General features: G+C 35.1%; 1 long non-coding RNA gene across 1 annotated transcript; it reads left to right on the top strand.

The window, feature by feature from the left end:
* The first annotated feature begins 3520 nt into the window (after positions 1 to 3520).
* Positions 3521 to 5165, top strand: LOC123573519 (uncharacterized). The gene is made up of 2 exons (XR_006698074.2): positions 3521 to 3675; positions 3990 to 5165. It is a non-coding gene; the product is annotated as an uncharacterized lncRNA (long non-coding RNA).
* Positions 5166 to 21767: the final 16602 nt, after the last annotated feature.

Below are 21767 nucleotides of genomic sequence, written 5' to 3' on the forward strand. Positions count from 1 at the left end.
TTTTCAAAATGTTTCTCACTATTTTATTTGGTGCTCACAACAACTTCATAATTAAGAAAGGAAAAAGGACAATTCTCACAATTTCAGAGATAAGGAAATAAAGTTCCACAAAGTTTAAGTAAACCCACATTGGATGACAAATGATGGATAAATAGATCTTTGAGAAATTACTTATTATCTAGCATTAATTAAGTTACTCCAAATTTCCAAGCTCCTTCTATACATTGTTCAGAAACACTTCCTATAGGCCTTGTGTCTCATTGTTGCAATGGTTGATAGTGATAGTGATGGTAATGATAAAGTGAGTGTATTCACACACACAAGTAGGAAGAGAAAGGAGGACAATAGAAATTAGAGAGGAATAATAAAATTAAAGATTAGCCAAAGAAAGATTTCCAAAGAGTAGAAATAGAATTATCACAGCCAAGAATAGTTAGTTCTGTTCAAAGAAATAAAAGGAGAAAATAGAAATCTAATAAAATTAGAATGAAGTTAATTTACATTTTTGCTAACATGGTACATATAATGAATAAATACTTCACTTTGCTGAATCATGAAAAAATAATATTTGACTAATTGAGAATTTTACTATCAATAAACATATTTCTGTAGATAATCAATTACTATTAATGGGGAACACATAACTGAGAAGTTTAACATTTTAAGTGGAATGTATCCAGGACATTATGTTTTTAATTTCCTCTTACTTTCCATTGCTCTTACAAAGTTTTCTTAATCTCCTTCTTGGAAGTTTTAAGGTAATATTCAAATTCATTTTGCTCTGTTGCAGATAATACATACACTAAGGCTATTTTTTTGCACATGTATGGACTTGTATCTAAATATTCAACAATTTTATTACTTTTTGACTCAGAAGCTGCTGATTCCAACCTTCCACATCACAAGTTCTTCATTCCTACCATCTTCCTTAAAATTCCTTAGGCTCTGCCTCCATACATCCTATATAATACATTTCAGTTTCTTCCTATTTCACAAACTGGGGTTAACATTTCCTAATTGTTCATATTTCATAAGGCCTGATTCCAAATAACCCTCTACTTCTGTCATTTTCTTATGTACTTTTTTACCTGCATTTCCTCTCTTGCTAATTATTTCCAATGTATTAGCCTGTTTTCATATGGCTATAAAGAACTGCCTAAGACTGAGTTATTTATAAAGGAAAGAGGTTTAATTGACTCACAGTTTAGCATGGCTAGGGATGCCTCAGGAAACTTACAATCATGGTGGAAGGCAAAGGGGAATGATATGGTTTGACTGTGTCTCCACCCAAATCTCATCTTGAATTGTAACTCCCACAACTGCCACGTGTTGTGGGAGGAACCCAGTGGGAGGTAGTTGAATCTTGGGGGCAGGTCTTTCCCTTGCTGTTCTTGTGATAGTGAATAAATCTCACAACATCTGATTGTTTTAAAAAATAGAAGTTTCCCTGCACAAGCTCTCTTTGCCTGCTGTCATCCACGTACGATGTGACGTGCCCCTTTTTGCCTTCTGTCATGATTGTGAGGCCTCTCCAGCCATGTGGAAGTGTAAGTCTATAAAATCTTTTTGTTCGTTTTTTGTAAATTTCCCAGTCTCGGGTATGTATTTATCCACAGCATGAAAATGGACTAATACAGAGAAGCAAGGTACCTTCATAACAAGGCGGCAGGAAAAAGTGCTAAGTGAAGGGGGAAGAGCCCCTTATAAAATCATTAGATCTCGTGAGAACTCACTATCAGGAGAACAGCCTGGGGGAAACTATCCCCATGATTCAATCACCTCTAGCTGGTCTCTTCCTTGACATGTGGGGATTATGGAGATTTCAGGGATTACAATTCAAAATGAGATTTGGGTGGGGACACAAAAGCCATATCAAATCCTATAACGTGAGTATTATACAGCAATAGAATATGGAACGAAAAGTGTTTGAGGAGCTGTTGCAAAGCTTCTTAGGAAGAAATAATGACATCTTTGCTTAGAAAAGCAAAGAAGAAGCAATGTAAGAAAACAAAACCAGAATGATATAGTAACCATCAGCAAAATGTAGCTTCCTTCTTTTAGTAGTATCACAAATTGACTTGGCAACGAGTCCAACTCAGAGAGTAGGCTGGAGAGAAAACACTACTGTGTAGTTAATTTCTGTGAAGAAAGAAGATAGTAAAGAGGTGAGGAAACTACAGGGAATGTGAACCATCTGAGCTAGTTCTAGGATACAAGAAAAGGTGATTGATTGACAGAGGGCTTTAAAACTCCAGCCAGGCCAGCTGCAGTGGCTCATGTTTGTAATATCAGCATTTGGGAGGACAAGCTAGGAGGACCACTTGAGCCCAGGAGTTCAAGACCAGTCTGTGCAACATAAGGAGACTGTGTCTCTACAAAAACTTTTAAAAATTAGCCAGGCATGGTGGCATGCACCTGTAGTCCCACCTATTCAGTAGCTGAAGCAGGAGGATCACCTAGGATTGACAGTTCAAGGCTGCAGTGAGCCATTATTGTGTTACTACACTCCATCCTGGGCAACACTGTGAAAACCTGTCAAAAAAGAAAGAAAAGAAAAGAAAAGAAAAGAAAAGAAAAGAAAAGAAAAGAAAAGAAAAGAAAAGAAAAGAAAAGAAAGAAAGAAAGAAAGAAAAGAAAAGAAAGACAGGAAAGAGAGAAAGACCACACAGTCAAGGTGTGGCAGAGAAGCCATGAAGGTCACCACAAAAGTAAATGTTCCACACTAAAGCTTCTTACACCAAAACCTGGTTTTAGTAATTATAAATGAAACTAATGGGTTGTAGGCACTGATACTACATAATATTATATCTTTATACAGCCTATTGGTCATACAGCCCATTGGTTTGATTGTTTACATGTAAACTATTTAATATTTTATGCTACATAAAATGTTATCACAATTCTATGACAAGAATGCATTTGCCATGTTCTATTTCCAGAAGTACCAAAAATGGGTGACCTGTAGGAAAAATTCAATGAAAAATTCCAATGAAGAAGTTACCTTATAATTATACTTATAATTCATATTATTTATTTATGGTAGAATAAAAATTCACATATAAAAATACAGGCAGAAAAATATACATGATGTGAAATTTTTATGATAACAGTACAGAAGCAATGCTACTGTCCTGATAAAGAGCAAAGAAAATATATACTAAGTCAAAATTTAACTACTTTCTCAGGTGATTTGGTTTTACCTTTTGCTCTACTACATATGTGCTTGTGTCCCTCAAATCTTGTAGTAGTGTATTTTAAAGAAGGATATTGTCACTAAATGTTTTATCTTAAATAAGAGGAAAAACTTGAGGTCTCCCAAGTCCAAAAATAAAATTCTCATTTGAGAAAATCTACAGATAAATATTTTAAAAGAAGTTTTTCAATTTTCTCTCTTTTCAAACTGGATCATTTTTGTTGCTCTATCTTCTATCATCAAGTTTGCTTTTCTCTTCTCATTCATCTCTATTCCACCATTAAGCCCATACAGTAAAAACATTTTTTTTCATGTGTTGCCTTTTTTTTTTTTTTTTTTTTTTTTTCTGAGATGGAGTTTCACTCTTGTTACCCAGGCTGGAGTGCGATGGCATGATCTCGGCTCACCGCAACCTGCACCTTCCGGGTTCAAGTGATTCTTCTGCCTCAGCCTCCCGAGTAGCTGGGATTAGAGGATTACAGGTATGTACTACCATGTCCAGCTACTTTTGTATTTTTAGTAGAGACAGGGTTTCTCCATGTTGGCCAGGATGGTCTCAAACTCCCGACTCCAGGTGATCCACCCACCTCGGCCTCCCAAAGTTCTGAGATTACAGGCGTGAGCCACCGCGCCTGGCCATCAGGTGTTCTTTTTTGTTCTAAATGTTTCTTTTGGTTCTTATTGTAGTTTCTAGTTCTCTACTGAGATTTTCTATAATTTCAGTTATTATGAATGTACTTTTCCTTGCCATATGAAGTATAGTTATAGTAACAGCTTTAAGTTCTTCATCTGACAGTTCCACTCTGTAGGACACACTGAGAAGAGACCCGTGCATCGTTTCTGTGATATTCTTTCCAAGAATGGAAAGCCTGGATGTGGTCATGAGAAAACAGACAGACTCAGGTGCGGGGGCATTGATACAATGAGATGGCTGCATTCTCAACTCTTCAGAATATGAGAGACAGGGAAAGAATGAAGAACAATTCAAAGATGATGAGACCTGACAGCTAAGTGCAGCATGTGTTTCTGAACAGGATCCCAGTCAAGAAAGAAAAAAGATGTTGTTATGATAGTTGACGAAATTTAAATGATATCTGTGGTTTGAATGATAATGTTATATCAATATTGATTTCTTGATTGGGAGAAATGTATAATGCCATGAATGACAATTTTGTTTTGGGAAAGAAAGAGAGAGATGGAACAAGTGCAATGAAGTGTTAAGAGAGACTCTGGAATCTGGGATTACCGTGGAAGAAGAGCCTGAGAGTCCTTTGGCAAACTGTATGTACATTTGAAGCCATTTCATGTACAGACAAATAAAAATAATGATGCAAATTAAAAATAATAAATGAAAATAAATAAAAATTCAACTATACGTTCTGTGAGATTTAGAATATGGTAACACTATTATTGATTTGGATATTTGGCAAATATGATAAAATGGTAGCACTACTATTGATCTGGATATTTGGCAAATATGAAAATGTTTTTGAACTTTGTGCCATATTTTTATCTTCCCCATGCAGATGAAAACAACATAATTTTTTGCCACATATGTAATGCTCTTCAGAATCTGGCCCCAGAACACAGTGACTAGTTGGAAGGCCCTCTGGAATTTAGGGAAGAGTCAGATCATCCCTCTCCCAAGATGGGACTCAGAAGAATGAAGCTGACTGAAGCTTAGTAGCTGCGTTCATTTGTTTATCAAATATTGGCTGACTGATGCCTGACCTCTTGGAACTAGCTGAGTCCCCCTGGCTGGCTGGCTGGTTGGCTGAACTTCTGATCTTTCCTTCCTGAACCTTCCCCATCAACTCCTGTTTCTGCCTTTGCTCATTTTGCTGGTTGGCTGCCCTCCCTGAGGCTACCAAAATGTTGCCAAAAGATTGAGTGTACCAGTAATGATAATAAAATTGACTCAATACAGGGAGAGACCTCAAATAAAAACAACAAGAAAACCCACAGTAAAAAATCATTCTGTACACTGAAATGTGTAGCAGCAAATGTTTTGAGTATTTGAACTAGTTGACCATGTTCCACTTACTTGAAGTAGGAAAGCAGTAGCATAATTTCATGCATAAATCTTTTTAGACAGTGACATTATTACTTTCAACTAGTAATAAATTAACAAAATATAGTGAGAATAGAATAAAGAGATAAGAAAAATACTAAGATATAATAAATAGTTTCTAGATCTAGGCACTATGCTAAGCTTTTAAAATAATCTTAGCCATAAATCTGCTTGATATAGTGAGGAAACTAAAACCAATGGGAGTAGAGCCTAAATTGTACCTAGGCTGTGTCAGACTGCAAAATCCTATACCCAGCTACACAGCTTCACAAACTGAACTGTGGTTCATTTCATAATGGACCAAACTGTTGCTACCAATCAGTCAATCCTAGGCACATTTACCTTCCAGGTTGAACAATCAATTAGTTACACTTTCTACTTTCTTCAATCTTTTCATTATTTAATGTCATATGACTACCCTCAATAACAGTATATATGAATGTTTGTGTTGGTGAGGGGAGGTCAATCAGATTGTTCCAGATAACCACTGCCTTCCTACCTTACCTAAATAAGGTATTTCACATATTCTTTTCCTTAAAAACTGACATAGGTCAGGTGCGGTGCCTGACGCCTGTAATCCCAGCACGTTGGGAGGCTGAGGCGGGTGGATCACTTGAGGTCGGGAATTCGAGACCAACCTGACTAACATGGAGAAACCCCGGTGCTACTAAAAATACAAAATTAGCCGGGTGTAGTGGCGCACGCCTGTAATCCCAGCTGCTCGGGAGGCTGAGGCAGGAGAATCGCTTGAACCCGGGAGGTAGAGATTGTGGTGAACCGAGATCATGCCATTGCTCTCCAGCCTGGGCAACAAAAGAAAAACTCCATCTCAAAAAACAAAAACAAACAAACAAAAAAACCTGACATAGTTGTTCATCTGCTGAGAGTACAAGTTATTGTGATAATAAATGGCATCACAATTGGTCATCCTTTTCTAATGGTATATTTGCATTTTAATAACTGTATTGAAAACCTTGAGGAGATTGTTACTATTCTACCTATTTGGGTTAGAATGATAAACAAAAGAAGTGTTTTTCAGATGGAGAACCCCCTTAAATCAAAAGATGTCAGCCACACCAGCTACTTTAGTGTCTGAGAATAGTTCAGACACTAGCTCAGCAAATTGGTTTGTTGAAGCACCACTGGTGATGGTAAGAGAAGTTTCTTCTGAAGTGGACTGACAAAGTTAGCAAACATTTTTGAACTCACAATTGATAATTATGACTGGAACAAATTTTGCATTATATATATACTATGTCAATGGTTAAAATTGTTTACTGTTATAAAATTAACTCCCTAGAAGATTAAGTCATAGCTACCTAGTACTTTTACTATTCCATGGTACACTGTGTCTCCAGTTAACTTTGTGTTTCACTTTGAGCAGAGGAGCTTTATACAAGGGAGGAGTTAAAATAAGTGGGAAAATTTTGTAGAGCTAATATAATTTAACACCTATCAAGTTACACTAAATAGGTGTCTACCTTTTTGATTCCACATACTAAAGTTTTGCCTTTTACTGATCCATGCTCAGAAGATCATAAAATTTTCAAGTTTGTATATTTGAGTATGTGTATATGTTTATGTATGTATATGTATTTGTCCCAGAAGTGATTTGAGGTGATCCATCCAAATCCCCATCCAATTCAGTTTGATTCCAAAGACTTCAGTTTGTCAGACCTTGAAAAAGTTAAATAATTAACTGAGGCCATGAAACAGAAAAATAAGTTGTATCATCAGTATTGGGGATATTTTAAATATTGAATTTCCTTAGAATGAAGAATGGTTTACAATTTTGTAGTAGCCTTGTCTTTTGATATTATTCATAAATACTGGATAAAGGTATGCTCAATTAAAGAATCATTCGGTGGATCTGAGTAGAAGTCAAAATCAAATCATGGAACATATGTCATTCAACCAAAATAGCAAGTTTAGAAAACTACAACTAAAGCTTTCAGTATTGATTTTTATGTAACAATGTACACTATACACATAAAACCATTTTCAGCAATCAGTTATAAAAAACGTAATGAACTAATCCAAAAGAAATAGAGTACTATTTTATGTAATTCAAGATATTGAAAGATACAATATTCTACAAAAATTATTTCCAATGATCTCTTTTTTTTTTACAGCAAACATGAACAGATAATCCAGTAATCTCTTAATTGTTGCAAAACAAAGAAATATTTTTCTTAAGTTTGTACAGTGTTTCTAAGATTCTTCAGCCAATATTGTTTGATATACATTTCCCTATTTATCCTCAAAAAGGATACCGAGTAGTTTGGATAGCTGATGCTTAAAATTGAGCCGTATGAGGCCAACTAAAGGGAATAACTTGTGATGAGGGTGTAGTGCCTATTTCGACATTGTTCAACAAAGCTATTGTACAAGATTCTTGAAACCAATCAGATGAATTAAACTGTCTGATAAACTGAAAGGACATGGGCAAAATTATTTGATTCAAATTGCACTATAAAACTGCTTTATGAGAACTATATTCAGTAATCACTCTAAATGGCCCAATTAATAATTGACAGTGGTGAGTAGGTTGTCCATAAGAAAGGACTGCCTCTGGGTGTGTATGGGGAAAAGAACAGGAGAGACCTTGGCAGTTCCTGGCTACCTCCAATTCAGTTTGCAAAGGGTTTTGATAAAAATGAATGCAACAGCAAGGTCAAGATATGCACAGAAGTAAGAAGGGGTTTGTTCCAGCCTAGAGAAAGAAAGAAAGTATCAGTGTCGTTAGTCAAGTAAATGGATTTTTCAAACTGAGTTCAAATGCTATACAACTTAGCCATATGCTGTTTGATAGCATTTTGATTTTTAATATTATCCAATATTTCAGATATTTCTAGGAGAACTGTGAAAAGAAAATATGCTCTTGGACACTCTATGTGATTTCCTGGTTTCACACCTGATTTACTAGTATTGCACTGATACCATGCCTGAAAGAGAATCTGAAACATTGTGAGTGCTTTTTTTAAGTGAGTGAGACATTTGATAAGTTAAATGAATTTTCTTGTTATATTGCCTGCTTCACTAACAGGAGAAGCTTTGATACCCAGGATCACAGTACATTGAATGACAAAAAGAAAGGCAGAAAAGTATAATAGTATTAATACTCTTTCAGATGTAAAGTTAAATTTAAACTAATTTTTCAGCAAAATAGAATTGGAATGATAAATACATTTTAAAAAGGAATGTATTTTATTATTTAACTGAAAATTCTGGGGTATAACTGGATCCAGGTGCTTGTAAGATGTCATTCAAAGCTCAGTTTCTCCATCTATCAGGCAGGTTTTCATTAAGTAGTGGGCAAGTAGCTGATTGAAACTCAAGATATATATATAGATAGATATATAGATAGATAGATTTTATATATATATATAAAAATAAATATATACCAACGCTTTGCAACATTAGAAATAAAAGTCAGTCTTATAAAGGAAAGATTTTTTCAACAGCTTAAAAAAAAAGCCTCCCTACACTCATGAATCTAGACCTGAAGCACATTGTAGAAAATGCATGCTTTAGAAGAATGGGGGTTTTGTTACCAGCAGAAAAATAAAATAATAATAATAATAAAAACCACTGCCACTCTAGCAGCTAGAGTTCAATATAAACTTAGGCCCTGGGTGTATTGCCCTGGCCCACAAAAGGGATTTTTTTTTTAACTTCTTAAAGGAGGGGGTCAGGTGCAACAAAGTGTATCTGAATATTAAAAGAGTTACAAGTGTTGTGGGATAGGGAATGGTATCCCAAAAATGTAAATAAAGTGGCCAAGAATGTGTTTTAATACTTTTAATAGCCCTGGGATTTGTAGTAAATCTTTGCAGGGTGAGAGTTTGAGTTTTTAAAAAATATATACATATATGAGGACTTTCTCTTTATAACCAAAATCATTCACTGTAATTTAATATTTAGTGGCTCTGGATTGTAAGTGTTAGGGTTTGCAAATTGATTATATTTCATGGTCTTTGGGGAATAAATTTGTATTTATTAGTGGACAATATTGTCTACTTTTTCATTAATTGCATTCCACCAATAATGCAAAATAAAGATTCTTATTAAAGTCTAATGAGATAAACTGAAAACTGTCCATAATCAATCACCAGGGTACCAGGATTTTTAGAACCTGATTAAAATGAAAATATCAAAATTAAACATATTGAGGAACAAAAAGTTGATATTTCCATTTTAATTAAAACTAAAATTGGCCAGGCATGGTGGCTCACACCTGTAATCCCAGCACTTTGGGAGGCTGAGACAGGGGGATCACCTGAGATCAGGAGTTCAAGATTAGCTTGGCCAACATGGTGAAACGTCTGTCTGCACTAAAACTACAAAAATTAGCCAGGCATGCTGGCAGGCGCCTGTAATCCCAGCTACTCAGCTACTCCAGAGGCTGAGGCAGAATTTCTTAAACTTGGGAGGCAGAGGTTGCAGTGAGCGAAGAGCACGCCATTGCACTCCAGCCTGAGCAACAGAGCTAGACACCATCTCAAAAAAAAAAAAAAAAAGCTAAAATTATTCCAACACTCTAAAATAAGTCTTTTGAGATCTTCTACATTACCATAATAGAGATATGTGACCCCTTGAAATGCACTAACATTTTTATTCTTTATTTTTTTATGTGAAATGAGAATTAAAATAGTACTCAACAGTCATAAAACTACTTTGCAAATACAAACCAATAAATGAAGTACTATTTTTAAAAGTTGCATTTTCAAGTCAGGTTTTCATTTTTAAAATACCTGTTTAATCCACCTATGAGAAGCTTAAAAGTCATGATCTTTGTTTACTTCGAAGTTTTATTAAATTCCTACTTTCTAATACATGAATTAATTCAAAATCAGTACATACATGTTTAATGTTGATTTGTAACATAAGCATCTATTCATAACTGTTTGATTTCAAACACTTAAAAGTCTAGAACCTTACAATGACCCCTATTTTTTGCATTGGTTTACACTGTCCACTACAGAAAAGAATAAAATATCTTAATTATCATAGAGGTTATAAATATGCCTTCCATATAATCACGAAATGTTATTTTTCTATAGTGCTCTAGAATATGCCTATAATTCACCTCTGCTTTTTTTTTCAGCTTTATTAAGGTATAATTGACAGACAAAATTGTATATATTTAAGGTATACAGTGTGATGTTTTACTATACATGTACATTGTGAAATGATTACCAAAATCATGCTAAATAACATCTCCATCATTTCACATGGTTTTTGACATGTGTGTATATGAGTGGTAAGAATATTTAAGATCTACTTTATTAGCAAATTTTAAGTCCACTTTCTTTTTAATTAAAAATGCTATTTCATTCTCCTTTGCATATTCCCATTAGTCATGTTTATACATTCTCCTCCAAGTTTAGCTTTGTAGCATTTAGAAAATCCAGAGTCAAATTAAAAGCACTGAAAAAGGCTTCAATTTTAAGAATACATAATACACATTGTTATCACACCATGTCATTTGTCCATCAGAATTAATTATCTCTGAAGCAATAAAATGGTGTTGCTGACTTTTTCTGAAGAATCAGGTCTGTAAGCAAGAGACATGCTAACCAGAGAGCTCTTTTCTCTTTATTTTTCTAAAATTTGTAGTCCAACTGATTACTTCTCCTAAGTGAGCATCAAAACCGCATGGCCGCCAGGTGCAGTGGCTCACGCCTGTAATCCCAGTACTTTGAGAGGCTGAGGAAGGAGAATCACTTGAGGTCAGGAGTTCAAAACCAGCATGGGCAACAAGTGAGACCCTTATTTCTACAAAAAATAAAAAATATTAGCTGTACGTGGTGGTACAATCCTGTAGTCCTAGCTACTCGGGAGGCTGAGGCTATGAGACCCCATGAGAACAGAAGTTCAAGGCTACAGTGAGCTATGATTGACCCACTACACTCCAGCCTGGGCAACAGAGTGAGACTTTGTCTCTAAGAAAATAAAAACAAAAACTGCATGGCTTATGAGTCCAATTAAAACTAATTTCAAATAAACAATTTCTTGACTGCCCAGAAGGTTTTAGTAGAGTGAAGGACACTCAATATCTAGTAGCGAGGAGCAAATGGGAGAGATCTTGCAAAGACTATCAGGAAGAAATGGCTATAGAAGCTTTCTTTTCTTTCAGTTTTTCATCTTTTTCTAAAATGCATCACAAAAATATGAGTGTTGATAGCAATCTTTCAAATTTGAGTGTTGATGCATCTTTGTCAGAGAAGTACGAGAAACACATTCTACCCCAACAGGATTTTATACAAGAAATCCAAAAAAAATTTGAGTGTTGATAGCAAAGAACCAAGCAAATGATCTAATAATCCAATATCACTTTCAATGTTTTATTACCAAAAATAAGGCTAAGCATAGAATGTATAATAATAATATAGTAAATTGTATGGTCAGTGAAACACTTAATAAAAATTCCTTCATGAAAAATCTAACGTGGCTGTGTTAGGCAGAATAATGGCCCCTTAAAGATATTCCAGCGATTTGAGATTCAACCTGCAGTTGCTGGCTTTCGAGAGGAAAGAAAGGAAGCATGAATCAAGGAATATGGGCCACCTCTTGTAACAGCAAAAAGCAAGGAAATGGATTCTCTCCTAGAGCCTCCAGAAGCAAAACAGTTGTGCTGACACCTTGATTTTAGTCCAGTGAAACCCCTTTTGAACTTCTGACCTCCAGGTCTGTAAGATAATAAATTTGTATGTTTTCAGCCACCAAGTTTGTAGTAACTTTTAATGACAGCAATAGGAAGCTAACACAATGCTCAATCACCATAAACAAGAATGAAATCCTGAGGAAGCGAGTGGATGTGTGAAAACTCGATAGGGCTGTGAGTAAGATAAACAATTAACCACAAAAATATGACTTATTGTCCTATAAGATATTTGAGACTTGTTTAATCATCTAACTCAGCAGTTTTGTCCTAATGTTTATTAAATTGACATCACACACATATTCACACACCCTACCCTTTACAAAGCTTTTTGAACAAGATTTAGCATCTTTCCCCTTCATTAATGAGTTGAATAAAATTCTTTATGTGTTCATTTTATACTTATGTCAGAGTTATGTTTTTACCTTTGGAAAAGTATCATTTAACAGAAGAAAAGCCAGCAAAGAAGTCTTAGGAAAAACAAGTATAAAGATAATAAGAAGCCCAGGAGAGACTGCTATCTGGAAGCCAGAAAACAAGAATTTCAAGAAGTGTTAACAGTGGGAATGTGCAAATCTGACAAGCAGGCTGAAGAGTCACATGAGTGACTGGAAGATGACTAGTTGGAAGAGGGACAAATAAGTCTATAAACTTTAAAACAAACAAAAAAGTAAATCAGTAAGCGGTAAGAAAAAAGAGACAGTAGGACCATTACTTTTTAAAAGAATCTAGGGTATAATTAAGAGAAAGAAACACAGTGTAGCTTGTAAAGAAAAGCAGTCCTATGAGAAAGTATCTGTTTAGGGTGAGGAAGTTTTGATGAAAAACGAGCTAGCAAAAAAGATAACAAGGGTTCAAAAATACAGGGAATGTGGCAGAGGCGAGGGGGTGGGGAAAAAAGGTCCTGAGGACGTGGCTTCAAACACTGCTAATTCTCCCGTGACAGAGAATGGACATTTCTCTGCAGCAGGGAGGAAAGAAGATTAAAAAAAAAGAGGTGTAGAATGACTTCACACCCAATAGAAATTTTCTTAATGGCTTCAGAAGCAAGGAGATTTGACTTAGGTTTGTGGTAATAAAAGGGCTCAAGTTGGAAATGGGTGAGATTTTTAATAGAAATTATAGGAAATGTAAGGAAGGTTGAGTAAAATAACCACCAAGCATTGCTGGAAAAAGCTGGGGCTGGAAATCTGTACTAGAATCGGGCCAATGCAGTTAACCTCCTCGCATTCTCAAGTGTCTTTTCGAAACCCCCTAAGCACACAAAGTTCTTCAGCACCTCTTTATTTCAAATATTTATTTCAGATTTGATGTTTACTCTCTTTAGATTTAGCTTTTTTAAAGGCAAAATTATTGCTAAAATACTCCCTCCTTGACAGATCTTGGGAATCCCTCCCTTCTCCCTCAACCCGATGAAAGCAGAAAACTCAGATCAAATAAATGGCCTGGGAAGTACCAGATGCACCTTTGTCAGAGAAGTACAAAAAACACATTCTACTCCAACATGATTTTACACAAGAAGTCCAGAATTATAAAACTAAAAATATTTCCTGTGTTTATAAATTCTAATTAACCACCAATTTGATACACTATAACAATTTCACTCCCACAGGCAGCCGCTAAAATTCATTAGCAAATAATAGACAGAGCTCCAGTCCTGGAGAATCTTTAGGTTCAATCTCCTTTTCCATCACTGTGGGCTGTGGCACAAACTCACAATGCAGTTTAATTCTGTGGTCAGGTATGTGCCATCATCACAGCAAGTGTCTGGCCAAATATTAAGAAAATGTTAGAGAACACATTTATAATTATAAACATAATGTATATGGATTTAAGTCCATCAAAATATTTACAGTACTTTTAATTACACCTGTCCTTTTAACTTCTAAAATACACATATGTGTGTGTGTGTGTGTGTGTATGTGTATGTGGATTTTGAAAAAGTTATAAAATGAACCATATATATATATATATATATATATATATATATAAGCTTTCTCATGCAGTAATATGGAACTCACATGCCTACTTCTAGTCTATGATGTTTCCATGGTATTTTTTCAGCTGTCATGTGATTCATCCCTGAAAATCGTTAGCATCTGAAACCACTTACGGTCCACAGAATTTTTCAGTATGACTTCAGAATATTGAGTTACATTTTAAGATAAATAAACCTATCTGTGGATCTCTTCTACACAAAACCTATCACCATAATTCAGAATTTTAAAAGATTCTACTTGTGCATGGACAAAAAGTGGGCAAAAAAGGCATTCCAGAAAGTTCAAATATGAAAAATTAGCATGGAGGGTTTGAAAATTTTGTATTATTTAATGCTTTCAAATACTGAATTCTTACGCAAATGGCTAAACGTTCTTAAATACTAACTGAATGTACAAAAACGTAAATAACACTCCTGTTTATAATTCAGATTTCGTTCTTGGAAATTATATTTATTTTATTTTAAATTACTAGTCTGAACAAAACTAGTCCAAATAAAAAATTATTGATAATAATTATTTAAGTATAAAGAAATCAAGGTTTGGAAATCTGAAATCTTAGCCCATTTCTCCAGTTATAAGTCTCTAAATGACAGAGAGAGTATGCACTTACACATTTTAGAAGACACGAATCAAGTTCACCAATATCACTGTCTTTGGCTCAAACTTCTTTGCTATCTTCCCCCTGCTGCACTAGAACTAACGTAACAGTTTAGAAAGGACATTCCATGTTCTTTATGTACAACAATCGTTAAAAGTATTTCCTGTGAGTCAGACCTTGCTCTAAGCCCTTTTCATGCCCCAAGTAATCTAATTTTCAAAACCTTAAGAGGCCCATTTCACAGATGATTAAAGCTAAAGTTCAGAGAAGTACAGTAATTTGCCCAAGGCCACTTAGCTTGTATGATGAAGCTAGGATTTGGATCTGGGCAGTTTAATTCCAGAAGACTACACTCTTAATCTTTATACCCCACTGTTCCTTTCATGGTAATAAAGAAGTCTAAGGGTGGGGAAAGGAGGAACACAAAGAAATTCAAAAGGAAGAAGAGTCAATACTGCATTCCGTAAAGAAGGTGATGCTTACCACCCATGGCTGCTTTCTCTGAAAGCCCTATTCTCTACCACCAGAGCCCAACTATAGCATTTCAGAGCTACTACTCTTTGGGAATAGAGCGGGGGATTGAAGGAGGAGATGGTCCATTACTCCATCTATAAAATGTAATTCAATCCAATACTCCGGTATATTTTCTCTAGTTACCCAAAATGTGTTTAGAAAACTAGCTCTTCGGCCATCTAGAACTGTCTACTTCAAGGAATAAAACTAGCAGAAGTTCAAAATAGTTTTCTTTTCTATTTACCACTGTTTCTATGAACCTACATAAGACCAAAAGTTGAGAAGTTCACATTCTCAAAGACATTTCTAAATATTCTCTTGATCTTGTTCTTAGCAGCCTCTAAAATCAGTACTAGGCAGAGCCACATTGGAACATGTGGCAAAATGAAAAATCAGAAATACCGATTTGGTATTTAATTTTTTTGATATTTTGTTTGTCAGGGCTTTTTTCTCATTAATTTTTATTTTTTAAATATTGCATGAAAACATTATTTGTCTTGGCTACCGGGGGTGGGGGAGGATTAGTTATTGAGCAGTGTATTTTTATTTGTTTATTTTTGGTACCACCTTAAATTTTGTGCCCTGGCGATACAGAAGGGCTGGGCTCCCAGCTTAACTTCACCCTTAAGCCTGGAACCAAGGCCCTAAGTGAAAACAGCCGACCACATTTTTCTGCCCAAATGTTGCCTTTTTGACCTGCCCCGCCCCTGTCTTGTGCCCATAAAAGACTTCATCTGGCAGAACACCACAACTGGCTAAGCATTGAGGATACAAGCAGCTGAGCAGCGAGCAGAGAGAAGCAACTGAGCATTGGAGACTACAGACAGACATTGGCTAACTTCAGATGGTGCCGCTTCAGAGAGGGGCCCCGCCCCAGACAGCCAGGCTGCAGGGAAAGATCAGTTTTCCATCCCCCTTCCAGCCTCCCTTTCTGTTGAGAGCCACCCACCACTCAATAGAGTCTTCCGCATTCATCACCTTTGAAACAGTTCGTATGACTTGATTCTTCCTGGATGCAGAATAAGAACCCAAGCGCCGAGAGGGCAGGGCCTGCCACCCTGACCCTCCACTGAGCTGGCTGGCACTTGGCTGTCCCTGAACAGCAGAGCTGAAAGAGCATTGGTTGTAATACGCTTGGATGCTGCTGCAGGGCCTGCACAGAGCCTGCTCCCACCAGAGAGGAGTGACCGGCAGCTTCCAGCATTAGTTCGCTACAGTTTCTGCACTGGCTCACTGGCATGCGCCCCGCCGCGAGGAGTGGCCAGCAGCCAGATGAGTGAAAAGAGCCACTTCAGTTCCTGCCTGCGAAGGGGGTCAAGGGAACTATACCGTCTCTAGGCTAGTGCCTCATACCTCAATCTATTAAAGGTGTGAGATGCTCTCTATTGAAGGTGTGAGATGCTACCTCAGAAAATATGCATCCCATTAGGCTGATGCTAGATTATCCATGAGTATCAGATAAAAATAACAACATGTTATCGATAATACAGTGTCACCACATCGAACCCACAGACCCTATGAAGTCTGACACCTGTCAAAGTCAACACTGGAGTAAAGTCATAGAAATAAAAGTCTACATACTACACATCCTATTGCATATTTTCTCAAATAGAAATTTAATTTTTTTAACAGGATGATATTCACAAGATTGTGACTTAACAATCAATGTGTGATAGGCACTTGCAAAACTGGCCGTATGCAATTCTTAAAACATTTTGTGTTTTAATTTTTGTCCAACATTTGATATTGGACAAAATTTTGCCCAATATTTGATAAAAATCACTGTATGATTTTTAATTTACAAGAGAGATAGAAGTGATCTAGTACTCTGTGCTAAATAAAATGCATGTATATATTTAAGCTTCTAGTATTTAATTATATAAGTAATATGTATTCATCACAGGAAATATAGACAGTAAAGATAAAAACACAAATTAACCATAAAACTATGATCCTAAAAATTATTCCAGGTCTTTGCCTCTAAGTATCTAAAAAAATAAAATTATACAATACCTGTAATTAACATGACTTTGAAAACTTAAAATTTGTTGTGAAAATATTTCTGCATCATTATTTTAAAAAGCTAATAATAAAAATACTTAATATTTTATTATATAAATATTAAGTACTTTATTCTCCTTTAGATTTTAGTGTTGCTTTCTTGTTATTCAACAATGCTTGTGATAAGGTCTTATCTCCACATACTTATCTAAGTCTGTCCTTACTGTAATTCCATAGAACAAATGGGATAAATGGTATAAATATCCTAAAGTTTATTTATACAAATAGCAAACTTTCTCTCCAGAAAAGCTGTACCAATTTGTCAGTAGTCAATGAACTATCCCATTTCTTTTTACTTCAGTCATTCCTCTTATTGTTCTTAAGGATTCTAAACTGAGAGGCAAAAACCACTGCATTGCCTTAATTTGCATATTTTGTTAATCTAGAAAACATTTTTGATTTTTTATTTGTAGTTATCCTGTAGTGAGTTATTTACACTTGCTCTATGCTTATTTTTATATTGTCATATTCATATTTTTCTTATGAATTTATAAGATTATTATCAACATTATTAGTCCTATGTTTGTCAATTATCTTTTTAATTTGAATTATGGTAATTAGGCCATATTAAATTTTAACATGTTTGTATACTCCCATTTATTAACCTTTTTTCATTAGGTATTAGGCCTTAGAAAATTGTTTCTCTGGGTATATAAATATTCACTGATATTTTGTTCCAGTAGATTTGTAAGTTCAGTTTTTCCATATAAATATTTAACTCATCTGGAATTTAGCTTGGTATAAGGTGTGAGGTTGTTTCCAGTTGGTTCCAACACCACTTATTCAATTATCCACTCTTTCCTACTGGTTTGAAATGTTATCTCTATTATATATTAAATTCCATATATAGTTGATCTGTTTCTGCATTTCTCTTCTGTTTCACAGATCTTTCTAGTCTGGCACAATGCTACTGCATATAATTTTTACAGTTTAACAGTACATTTAACAATCTGGTAAGGGCATTGCTTTTCTTTAAAAATAAAAATAAAAAAATGGCTATTCATTAACTTATTTTCCAGATAAACTTTAGAATCTTTTTGACAAGTTCTAAAAAAAGTCCCACTGGGATTTTGATTAGAAAAGTGTGAAGTTTATAGGTTAATTTGGAGAAAGTTGACTTCTTCCTCTCCAAAAACATCTTTCTCACCACTTATTCAAGTTTTTTCTATGTCTGTCAGTAAAATCTGGCCATTTTCTTCAAATAGGCCTGCACATTTATTGTTAAATTTATTCATATCTGTCATATACGTTGTTATTATTCTGAAGGAACTGTTCCTATAATATATTGCTAAACTTAAATATTTATGTTGTATATTTTGTAATTAACATATTAAAGTAGAAACAAGACAGTTTCCTAGTAGTGCTGGTTTCTCTTCTTGTCCTTGCTGTTTACTGACCTCATAAACTTGGGCAAATTTCTAAATAATTTTGGCCCTTCCTTTAACAGTGAGGAAGGAAACTAGCCTGCCCATGTTCCTAGGGTACCATAGAGTTCAAGTAAGATGAGGTGTTTAATAGCACCCTAAGCTATAAGCCATGTAAATAACAGGATCATGTATAAAGAAACACTGATTGAATCTCCACAAAACAAAATGGGAAATCAAGGTTTAAAACAGCTGAATAATTGAAATAAACTTTTATCCAGATGAATATTTATACACTCCACTTTTCTGTGTCTCTTTCTATATATATGTAACTATATATACACACACAATATTTTAAAATGAACAATCTAAGAACCACAAAATAATGGAAAATAATCTGCTACACATTTTTTATATTTTCTAGCTATATTGGGCTAAAATCACATAATGAGAACATAAAAACTGGCTGGGCACGGTGACTCATGCCTGTAATCCCAGCACTTCGGGAGGCCGAGGCAGGCAGATCACTTGAGGTGAGGAATTTGAGACCATCCTGATGAATATGGAGAAACCCCATCTCTACAAAAAATACAAAAATTAGCTGGGCGTGTTGGCACGTGGCCGTAGTTGCAGCTACTTGGGAGGCTGAAGCAAGAGAATCACTTGAACCCAGGAGGTGGAGGTTGTGGTGAGCCAAGATGGTACCACTGCAGCCTGGGTTACAGAGCAGTAAGATTCCATCTCAAAAAAAAAAAAAAAAGAGAGAGAGATTTAAAAACCTATGAATTCTTCAGTTCTTCCTAATAACCAAAGTTGACATCAAAGACACAAATTCTTTTGTTTTTATTTAATTTGAAAATTCATAGGTTAGCTTGTTGTTTTAAAATTTATATTATATATAAGACATATAAGGATAAAGGAGAAATGTATCTCTTCATTAAAAGTGACATTTTGTCATATACACAATGCCATAAAAGTTAATTATGTAGTAACTTAAATGGATATGATGAACCATGCTTTGACATATCTATGATGGTTACTCTGATTACATAAGTGGTATAAACATATCATTGTGAATACATATTGTATATACATAAATAAAAATATCTCATAAAGACTCTAAACAACCATATGGTAAGTTTATAGAACAAACTAAGTACTAAAGGATTTTTGGACACATTTCAATGGTGCAAACATGTAGACGCTGTGGGTTCAAACTAGTTTAAAAACTGCCACAAAGTTTATTAGAAGGACTAAGGGCCAATCTATATAAAGGAAATTGGCTCACAAACCTGAAAAATATATAGGTCTGCATTTAACCTTATAAACTGTATCTATTCACAGTTTTTTTTCTATCTGCTTGAAACTAAAATACCTATCTCTCAGTACACATGAAAAAATATTGTATGCATAATATACCTTTGCTCTCATTTCTATTAATAAAAAGAATGTTAAATTCCCTCTTCTTGTTATTCAGACTTCTTCAATAACAACAAAGTCACCAATTACACAGCAAGGCCATAAAACTAGTATATATTTTAATTGGCAGCCTAACCTTGACTATACAATGTCTGCTATGGCCATACTTTTTGGTTATTTTTATTTTATTTTATTTTATTTTATTTCATTTTATTTTATTTTGAGACAGAGTCTTGCTGTCTCCCAGGCTGGAGTGCAGTGGCACAATCTTGGCTCACTGCAAGCTCCACCTCTCAGGTTCACGTCATTCTCCTGCCTCAGCCTCCCGAGTAGCTGGGACTACAGGCGCCCGCCACCACTAATTTTTTGTATTTTTAGTAAAGACGGGGTTTCACCGTGTTAGTCAGGATGGTCTCGATCTCCTGACCTCGTGATCCACCCGCCTCGGCCTCCCAAAGTGTTGGGATTACAGGCGTGAGCCACCGCGCCCGGCCTATGGGCATACTTTTTAAACAGTAATCAGACTCTTTTATTGGCAATGGTGATTATCATTAATTTTCCAAGGATAGAATGATATGAGGTTCTTTCCTCTTTACTGTTCAGCATAAAGACAGGCAAGATGGCATTGATCTGTGGAGCTCTAATGACCTGCCATAAAAAAAAAAAAAAAAAAAAAAAAAAAAAAACGAACTATGAGAAAAATAAGGTAAGTTTGAAAAGCAAAGGCATCTTTCAAAAATATCTACCTACTGATTCCAGTTCCATCACACACTTCAAACAGATTGCTGCTCTAAAGTCTTTCCCATATAAATGTTTAAGACTTACCAAATTAGATTGGAAGGAATATTTGCCCATCTTTTCAGGTAATTGAATTAATGAGGAAAATGAGTCCAAATGAGGGAAGAATATATTTTATTTATATACTTAATAAACAGAAATATTCCAAATATCCACAGACTTTTCTCTTTCATCTGGCTATAGAAATATCTACTTATTAGCCATTACTATTCATTGTTCTCTAAATGTATAAGCAATTACAACAGTGAATTCAATAATCTTACATAACTGAATCTATCTTAAAATACATTCAATTTTTCAGATAAATATAAATTGTCTTCATGTCTTACCACATAACTTGTCACATAAATTAATGTGTTTCTGTCCTGTATAAAATTTTACCAGGATGTCTTCAAAGGAGTCACTAAGGTTGGCATAATAATAAAAGTATATATTATATTCATTGTGGGCATTTCTATTGAAATGTTCTCTGGTCTTAGCTGGGCTGAAAGAATGATTGTACTTATCGAATTTTTGCTCTAAGAAAGAGTTACCAAATTTTAGTGTCTTACAAATCCATTCTTATGCATTTAAGTCACTGAAAATTTTTAAGAAAGAAATGTTAAAATAAAAGCCCCTGCAAGCAATATGCAATAATACATCTAATTTAAAAGGGATTAATCATTACCAGTTTAGCATCAAAAGAATTGTCAAAACAAAGGAGTTCCATATGGGCCATGTCATGAAAGGCTAAAAAAGATGAGCCATTTACCTCCTCCCTTCTCCAACTACAGAGGAAAACAAGAATAAGTAAATCAATTTGAGTCTCTAAAGAACATGTGGATTTCTTTAAGAATCATGCCTCTCCAAGTAGAATCCACACTATCAGAAGAATAGAGTCACTAAGAAACATGGGGAATCATCTATAAACCATGTTTTCACCATAGAGCATTGAAAAAGCCATTTTCAAACATGCCCATTCTGGTATCCACATGTGCCTCTCTTTTGGAATTTACAGGACTATTTGATCTACTCCAACACTGCCTCAAGCCATGAGAAAGCTCTATTCCTCCTTACTTTCTTTCCACTTTCCTCTTTCCTTCCCCA

The sequence above is a fragment of the Macaca fascicularis genome, chromosome 5 (genome assembly GCF_037993035.2).
Source record: "Macaca fascicularis isolate 582-1 chromosome 5, T2T-MFA8v1.1".
Classification (NCBI taxonomy): domain Eukaryota; kingdom Metazoa; phylum Chordata; class Mammalia; order Primates; family Cercopithecidae; genus Macaca; species Macaca fascicularis.